This window comes from Cupressus sempervirens, chromosome 1 (assembly GCF_028749045.1).
Source record: "Cupressus sempervirens isolate cs-2001-9-10 chromosome 1, ASM2874904v1, whole genome shotgun sequence".
NCBI lineage: Eukaryota > Viridiplantae > Streptophyta > Pinopsida > Cupressales > Cupressaceae > Cupressus > Cupressus sempervirens.
In genome coordinates, this window is record NC_143118.1 from 352,702,066 (window position 1) to 352,712,142 (window position 10,077).

General features: G+C 35.0%; 1 pseudogene; it reads right to left on the reverse strand.

Annotated features, from left to right (window-relative positions):
* Positions 1-8,002: 8,002 nt before the first annotated feature.
* LOC149577687 (callose synthase 11 pseudogene) lies at positions 8,003-8,717 on the reverse strand (annotated as a pseudogene).
* Between the last annotated feature and the right edge of the window lie 1,360 nt (positions 8,718-10,077).

Here is a 10,077-nt window from a genome sequence, read left to right on the forward strand (position 1 = left end):
ATATCAAACTTTTAAATGTTAAAATAGAGCTAAAAATATTTATTTGGATGTGATTATACTTCTGTGATAGATTATTAAGTTTTTGTGGTGATTCCGGGCTATTTTGTGCTATTTTCGAGAGCCCGATGAACATTGTTTTTGTCCTCCGTTTGGGAGCTATTGTGTGCATGTTATATAGATCTAGAAATGTCATTTTATAGGCTGTTATGCTGCTCAAATTTATGTAAAAATGTCCACTTTCAGATTTATTAATAATAGGTGAAGTTGTGAAGCTTTTGACACTATTTTTGGCATACCCGATTTGGGGTTTCTTGAGAAATTTGGTGGATCTTTGTGATATTAGTTGTTTGATTTTGAAAATCTGATTAGAGGCATGAAATATTATATAAAATCAGTAAAGAGACATTTCAGTGTTATCAGAGCCATGATCTTGCTAGCCTGAGGGTTTGTAGAAGTTTGCATGTCAGTTTTAACAACTACCCAGATATTGCATGTCAGTTTTGACAACTACCCCAGATCTTGCATGTCAGTTTTGACAACTACCCAGATCTTGCATGTCATAATTTATGGTTGCATGTTGCTTCCAATCAGCTGGATGTCAAAATTTATGGTTGCATTCTACTTCTAATCATTTGCATGTTAGTTCTTTGTGAATTTGGTGGTTGCATGTTGCTTCTAATCAGCTGCATGTCAAAATTTATGGTTGCATGCAACTAAGTGAAAGAGAAAAGAGATATTTACAGCGAGAAAAGAATAAAAAAAAATTGATCAAACCTCCAGTTGAAAGTAAAAGTACAAAATCCAAGGAAGGGAAAAGTATGGCTGATCCAGATGAGATGGCAAAGAAATTCTTCTAAGACATCCAAAATACTCAGAAGCAAACAGTGGATAGTTTGGCAGAAACTAGAGAGGCTTTGCGAATATTGATAGAAAAACTACAAGGAGTTGCATCTATTAATGAGAAAGGGAGCACTTCAGAGGAGCCAAGAAATCTGAAATCTACACCATCTAAATCAACCAAAACTATTTTCTTGCCTGCAGATGAGCCACCCGTACCAAATCCAGCCATTAATCCTGTGGAAGAGGTTACAGGTAACTTGATTACATTAAGAGCTACTTACAATGGCTTAGATGATGACTTTTGTAGTTTGGTTCCTTTTAGAGAATATGTGGATATGATGAACACTTTGATGCCCAAGAAAGAGTACAGAAGGGAGCATGACATAAGTGGAAGAGAGCTCAAAAATAAAATAAGCAAGTTTATAGCACCTACTTTTGATGGAACAAATAAAATTTCAGCTAGAGCATGGCTACAAAAATTACAGACCTTCTTTACACTTAACCCCATGAAGGAGAGTGATGCTGTTCAAATTGCAAGTCTACACTTGGAAGATGCAGCCTATGATTGGTGGTATCATGGAATGACTACTCAAGGTCATGATCAGGTAACTACATCTGATGATTTTAGTCAAAGAGTGATAGATAGATTTGACCTCAAAGATGATGATTATGAGGATGTTGTTGTGCACGATGGTGAGATACCTGGTAGAGATGAGCAGACATTGAGCATTCATGACTTTTCTAAGAGAGAGTATCAGGCACAGTTAGATGCTTCGTCACATGACGTTGAGGCTAGTAGTACTTCACATGATTTATCCCACCAGCTGAAGGTGAGTGAAGAGAGTATTGTGACTACATTATCTCATCATAAAAGGTATGTGGAGTTAGTTGGTATTAGTCATATTACTCAGGTGAGGAGTTTGCTTGAGTTACTAGCTGATTCTAGTTTACGGATATGGACTCGAGATTGTTATATTGGCGTTTGAGATTCAGTTGACTTGAAATCTTTAACACTTTTTGGTAGTAGTGATTGTTTGGGTGCTATCATGGATTTGATTAGCAGATTGCATGGTGTTGTCTTTTCTTGTGCTAGCAACTTGACCGATGTTGGTATTAGTTTTTATACACCGGTGCTGGGCTTTGTTCATATATCCAGTCGACCATACTTGCTGGAATGTGTTGATGATCTTTCATATTTGGCAGTGTGTACAGATGAGTCCCAGGATCATATTGGCATTGATGACATCTAGGAGGATGCAATGGGCAGTTTTGAAGACTTAGTTTCCTTCGGTACAAAGGAGTTGGACAACAGTGCTACAATTTTTGATACTCTGTTTGTTGATATGAGCTTTAGAGTTGATTCACAGGATATGGATGATAATAATATAGAGACTAGTAACTTTGAGGATACTCCTTTAGACAGTGCATCAGAGGAGGTTTGTAGGAGACAGTCAAGCCAGTGCCATCATGTCTCTAATCAATTGAGAGTTAGTGAGTGAGACATTGCTATCGCTTGCCAACATTTCGATGCTGCTCGTCAATTGTTAGCAGTTTATGGATGGGGTTCTCCTACTAGTGATGAGTAGGGAGGCAATTATATTTCCTTGACAGAGTTCCACTCTTTATGGGAGGCTATCCAGATTCTGAAACAGGATTATATGCAGTTGGTAGCTGACAGAGATTATCTTATGGAGTGGGGCAGTATAGCATATGATGCATTGTTGGATAAGGAAGATGAGGTGAGTGAGCTTACTGAGTAGCTTGAGGTGACTTCTGAGATTCTTGAGAGTACACAGTTGGCTTTCAAGGAGTCATAGTTTCATTTGGCTAAGGTGACCATGGAGTTAGAGTGACTACAGTCTTTACCTGATTCTATATAGTCACAAGCTGTGGTATTTGGTGATCCGAGGATGTCCATGGCCGAGATTGTCAGAGACAGTGGAGATGGGGATGCATCCATCCTTGATACTAACATTGGCATATCAGGTTCATTCCCACTAGAGTCAGGTTCAGTTGAGTTGGGTGTTGTAGCAGATTGTTGTATGCCTGACATGGTGGTGGCCTCTAGTACTGATGGCACGGAGACTAGAGATGTATCAAAGATCATGTGTGATGTTGGCAGTTGGCATGGTTCCTGCTAGTAATACTACTCCCTTGGTGATATCTTTGAAGGTAGTAGTTAGTTCCAACATGGTTAATGATCAATTGCAGTTAGTTTTATCTAGATTACAGTCTGAGCCACTGATTGAGATTGGCGCATTCTATCAGCATTACACTGTGAGTTACACTCATCAATTTACCTTTGATGACCATGTTGATGAGATGATGATACAAAGATGTACTTTGGTTCCTAGTGCTTGTCATCAGTTATGGGACAGTTTGATGCCTCACGATGAGAGTTGTGATGGGCATGACATGGTGATAGGTTCTGTAGTTCACAGCTTGATAATATGTGACTTAGAGCAGGAGTTTGAGAGTGATGCTTTAGTGGGTGTTGTTATTGATTCTACTCCTTTGGCTATGACATCTCCTGACTTAGCTTGTGATCAGTCACAGTGGGTTGTATCACTTGTTCATGGTGAGCTGTTGACTGAGGTTGGTTTTTTTTATCAACATTATATTGCAGGGTATGTACATCAGTTAGCATTTGATCCTTGTGCTGAGGAGTTGATGGGAGACAAACTTGGTTTGGGTTCCATTTCTTGTTGTTTATCTTGTGATGGCTTTTCACCATCAGGGGTGCATGGGAGTTATGGTTATGAGACAGTAGTTGGTGATCTGCAGAGTTGTGTTGACTGCAGGAGTTGTACAGTATGTGGATTCTCCATACTTGGTATAGTTTCATTTAGGAGCATTCACCATTGTTGCAGAGTTGGATTGTACATTTTGTATAGGCCAGTGGAATGCATTGATGGTATTTACTGTGTTGGTAGTTTGATTTGTCCACTTTACTTGGATTTTGATGTTCTAAGAGTTTGTGTCTTATGGGTTTCTGACTGTGGCAGTGGTGATTTTGGAGTTTGGTTGAGTTGTAATTGTCAGTTTGATTATGGATTCCTCTTGGTCATATTGCAGAGGATATTGCAGGAGCCTGTGTTAATTGGCAGGAGTATAGTTCATGACTACATTTGGGATCTAGGTGGATTGATTGGTTTATTGTTCAGCCATTGCTTGAGGACAAGCAATATTTGGGAGGGGAGGACTTGTCATGTCCCCTTTTCAAATAATTAAAAATAATAATCTTTGCTAAGGCAGACAGACCCAAAAAGGTGAAGTTTCAGCAAAGGGGGATAATCTTTGGAAGCGAATGGACTAATAAATGAAAATTATTATTAAAATATGTTTTATTAACCCCTCTTGGACGTGAGTTAGGGTTATGCCCTCTTTTAAGGGGTTTGGAGGCATTTTGGGCTCATTCCAGAATTTGATTTTTGCTCATTTCTTTATTATTCTTCAGAGGCTGCCAAACCTGTGGAGAAGGAGACCCAAGAATGGGAGTTTGCAGGTTTCCAAGAAGGCTAAAGATGGGAGTTTGAAGCCATTCCATGTGCATGCTCATGCAGAGTTTGCCTTTGTGCTGAACAGTGCAGATTTGTGAGTTTTTGGGTGTATTTTTTGTAAGAGTTTGGTGTTTCCGGTTGAGTATTTCATATCAGTTTGGGTTGCTGCTGTATATCAGACTTTTAAATGTTAAAATAGAGCTAAAAATATGTATTTGGATATGATTATACTTCTGTGATAGATTATTAAGTTTTTGTGGTGATTCTGAGCTATTTTGTGCTATTTTCAGAAGCCCGATGAGCATTGTTTTTGTCCTCCATTTGGGAGCTATTGTGTGCATGTTATACAGATTTGAAAATGTTATTTTATAGGCTGTTATGCTGCTCAAATTTATGTAAAAATGTTCACTTTCAAATTTATTAATAATAGGTGAAGCTGTGAAGCTTTTGGCACTATTTTCGGCATACCGGATTTGGGGTTTCTTGAGAAATTTGGTGGATCTTTGTGATATTAGTTGTTTGATTTTGAAAATCTGATTAGAGGCGTGAAATATCATATAAAATTAGTAAAGGGACATTTCAAAGAGAATCTCTAATAACCTACTACTGTTGAAAAAAATCTAGTTGAAGAAGAAAAGTTGCCACCTAAGAAAATTAGGCTAGATAACTGGTTGTTGAATGCATGAGAAATGTATAACATTTGGAGAAGCCTTCTTGTTAATTAATGGGAGAGGAAGCAAGGTTTGCTACTCTAAGAATTGGAAAAATCTGATGATGTGTATATTGAAATAATATGTTAAAAATCATGAAGATCTAGAACGGCTTGTGGTAAGCCAAAACCTCTTATTTGGGTGCAAAACCTAAAAGTTTTTTGAAAGGTTTGTGGTAAGCCAAAACCACTTGTTTGGGTGAGAAACCTAAAAGAAAATCAATTGTATTACTTAGGGGAAATCCACCACGTGTGAGCATGATTGAATATGTCTCCAAACACATGGCAAGGTTGTTACATGTTAGTGCTATTAGACCATCCACATGTATGCTCTAGACTCTTAGTTTGTAGTTGGAAGTCTTCTATTTAATAAGGCTATCTAATCTATATTATTGTGCAACCAAATTAATAAAATATTTTTGTTATCTGCTGTCACTATTTCTTTCTTTATTCTATTTTTTAGTATTTTCTCCAGTACTTTATTTGCATGTTTGTCTGTCTTCCATCTTCAGTAAGCACTGCAAGCTATACAATCTCCCACCCATTCCCCAAATTTGGCCTCACATGCCTATGACTTAAACGTTGGATTTCCTCGAATTTCTCCAAAAGCTTCACCAAATCTGCTTTTTCCTCTTACATGGTAAGTTCAGTTTTATAAATTTTTAATTCCCTCACTCTAGTGTTATTTCTCCATCGGTGTAACCAGATTTTAGAAGTGATTTGGATTGAAAGCTAACCTATTCCTGACTATTTCATGCTCTAACTGTAATCTATTAACAAAATTACTGGTCTTAGACGACGTGTTCATTTATTTGCAGTGTTATTTTTATATCAGATGAGTCATTATTTTTGACCCTAGGCCTGGCATTTTTTGCTTACATTAGGTTTAGTTTCTTCCCTCCTACGATCTGCGTCTACTGTGATTTTTCATTGTGGTTTTTAAAATTTCCTCGTGGGTTCTTCTATATTCAAATGTGTCATTACGCCATTTTTCCATGGCCTGGCAGTGCTGAATATAACAAAGACCTATTCCAACAAACCTGTTGTGCCTGTAGAAATTGCAATGGTTGTTGTTACTTTGTTTGTGAATGTGGTCTGTAAAATTCAACCTAATCTTAATGACATTGCAAATGTTAAGGGAGTTGTGGCATACATTAGTCATTGCAATATCCCTTCTTACGTGTTGGCTTTCACAATTTCTAGATTGGATAGGAGTAAAGCAATTCTTTAGCATTTGCAATGCTATTCATTTTGAACAAACTCATTCTCAACTCTTTCAACTTTGCGAGCTGGTTTTCACGTCCAATCTATTGTTCTTCTTGAAATAACTCAACTGGATTTTTATTATTGTTCAGGTTTCATTGCTTCTAGAACATCATCTTTATTTCATTATTATTGAATGAGCATTCCTCATTAGCTAGGACTGCTTGCTTCTAGGTCACAAATTTGTCAATTTTTTAACAAATATGAAAACAACGTTATTGTATTAGAGGTAAAGTTCAAGACCTATTTAAGAGGATTGAGCTTCTTCTTAATAAATTGTTAATTACCTTCATGCTTCACTTTTCTTAGGTAGTTTATTACCTTTTAATCAAATAGGTGCATATAGTAGTTTTGTTGTAGGTTATTCACTAGCTCTACTTCTTTGGCTTTATAAGCAAGGCATATTATTTCATTCTTCTCAATACTATTCATCTTTCGGATAATTATTTGTAACTTCATAATGGTTTATAGTTATGCGTTCTATTGAGAGGTTGATCACAGTTTGTAGTCAAATATTCTATTAGTATTGATGCTAGAACATTGTGTTTTTAGCTTATCAAACTATAAAAATTATTAAGCATAGGTATATTGAATGGAAGTATATTGAAAATTGTGTTTTTAGCTTATCAAACTATAAAAATTATTAAGCATAGGTATATTGAATGGAAGTATATTGAAAATATTGTTACTTATTAAATTTGCAGGATTCCTAGCATAAGCATTTAAATCCATCCAGTAACCCCCTTCTAATGTTGGATCCCCTAATGGTCTTGTTGTAACTGCTTTCCGTGTTCAACTTTCATATGGTAGACATTTGTCTTATTAAGGAACACAGAGTTCTAAAAGGGAGAGCTAAGTGCAAGGTTATTTTAATGCATGGTTTTATGGGATCTAGAAATGCTTCCCTTAATGTTTCTAAGGTAAGGATGAGATACAAATAATTACTTCAAAATTTAGTGATATATATTTTTGAATTTATGACAGTAACATATCTAAAAAATTAAGATACAAAATCTTGTAGGAACTTCAGGAAGAATTGGGTGTGTACATTAGAACTTTTGATAGAGTTGAGAATTGACAAAGTGATCCAGATCCAAAGATTAGAGGGTTTTGATTATGATTGTATAATTTGAGATAATATAGTACATATAAAGCCTTATAGGGCTCTGTGATTGCTTGGTGTAGTTTTATTAGATTATCTTTTGGAGGGAGCTGTTGGGATTATTTTTGAATATTTATATAACTCATGAATTGCAATATTATTATTTTCTTTTCAATAAATTCTCCTACTGACATGGTTCATCAAAATTGTACTCCAAAATTATATTATCAATTTGAAAGACATAATGTATGTCAAAAACTAGATTTGTTGATGCTCAATATCAAAAACTGTGTATCATGCTTGACATGGTCACTAGTTTAGACTTTATTTTTATTGAAATTTGAACTATTAGCATTAAAGAAAATATTGAAATCTTCAACAACATGACATCTTCTAACTATGCATATAGGTCAAATAGATAAATGAAATTTTCATATTACTGAACATCTCAATGATGTTGAAACAAAATTGAAAGTGAAGAAATAAGACCAACATTTTCACTAAACTGATGCTTGTACATCAAAATATCATATGAGCCAATCGACATGATGCAAGGATGAGAAATTCCCAATAGAAATTATTTATTGCTTAATTTTTGGATTTGGCCAATTTTATGAGCCTCACTTTATTGAACAATATACGAGTCTGTATTGACTAAAATCCAGATAACCAAGAAAGTACAACCATTGGAATCATAAAAATGATACCAAATGTAATTTTATAAAACCGTGCCACTGCAACAACTGTATACCAAACTATAAAGGATTGTAGGAAGGGCTTGAACACTTGAGCAATCAAGATTAGACCCCAGCCAGTTGGTATGAATGCTGGGATACTCTGAAAGAATCTGGGAATTTGAAATTGATTAACTGCAGAAGAATGACCACAACCAAAAAATTGTCAAATTAACAACCAAGGCTTGTATTGTACGGTAGTAGTTATGTTGTTTTGTTGCATACTTATAATGAACATATAAAACAATTACATAAATCACAATGGTAACAACCACATAAATCTACGAAAGAAGGTACACAAGTATACTTTGGCTTCCCCAACAATACCAACTAATAAACAATGTCATACTGAGAAAAGAAAAAATGAATATCTAGGATGATCTCTACAACCATTCCCCATAATCCTGTTGTTTGTAAATGGCAATTTTCCTGATTCCACCAGACTTCTCAAATTTGATTTGACTTATTTAAGATCCCCCCTTGTACCATATCCAATTCATAAAATCATCAAAGTCATAGACTATTTTCAACCAATCGAAACTTGAACTGTTGAATGAAAAAGGTGCCATGATCTATGAGAAAACAAGAAATCAACTTGAGGTGGTTAAAAGAATATAAACAAATGTGTTTGTGTTAGTGCAAACTTGGTTAGATGAATATTCTGATACTATGAATGCATTCAGATAGCTCAAGAGAGAAAGAATGTAATTTTGTCAGACCAATTTTGACAACTCTTTGTTTTAACATTTTTTAAAGTGCTTATTTGCTTTTTCTATTTGTAGAAAGTGACGCTTTTATATTTCTAGATCAATTTGAGAGTCTTTATTTAGAATATTTATTTTTCCTTTTTTCTAGAAATTGCTTTTTTTTCAAAGAAACAACAATATCAAAGGTTGGGCAAATGGACGAAATGGCTAAGGAGAGCTTCCTCAAGGGAATTCCAAATTGGTCAATTGGTCGACTGAAAATGTTAAGGAAAAAAATTATTTCTAGTTCTTGAAAACCTGAAGTGTTGAATGACATGAGCAATTGAACAGGTATGAAGAAGTGATTTCCTGAAATGCTTACAAACATCAAGTGTTTAAAGTTAATAAGAAAAAGATGAAGGCAAATGGCACATGGGTTCAAAATTTCCAAGAGGTCAAAGAAAAGAAAACGAAAGAAAACCCATATCACACCTCGTATTGCCTTGATAAGTTTGTGCAAGTTTTCAGTTTCTTGCTTTCATGACACATCAACCCCCTTGCTTTTACAAACACATCAATCATAATGCAAACCGATAACTAAATGAAAGCAAATATAAGTTGATTATTGGGGAAGAAAAATTAAAAACATTTTTTGAAACAAAAAATAATAAAACAAATTGACCCTTTGAAGGAAAGATCTCATTGTCTATAGAAGGACAATGATAGATAATGAAATTTATTTCAACTAAGTCACCTCACAAGTTAGCAAGTTAGCAAAAGAGACTGATTCTCAACTCAATATCACAGCAAAGGAAAGTGTCATCAGTTCAAAACTACAGAAGTAAGGGACAAGAAAAGATTTTCAAGCTCAAGTTTATTAATTACTTGCAAAATATCAATTTTTAAACCCTCCTTAAACCTTAAACTACTAATAATCAGTTTTAAATCAAAGATTTTCCTCCTATTTTTCTTGAGTTTTCATAGCAAGAGGGCAGTTCTTAAGTTTTAAAGCTTAGACCAACCATCCTAACATTTTGAAAATCAAATCTTAAGAATGTTATCTACAAATTTCATGGAATTTCCAATCTTAACTAGTTTTGATATGATTTATGAAGGTTGAAATGCTTAAGATTCATCAATGGAATCTAAATAGGAATGTAACCTCCATTCATTAAATGTTTTTGTAGCCTTCAAGTGTCACTAGTTACAAGCTCAATGCAAGTAATATGTCTACACAAAGAAA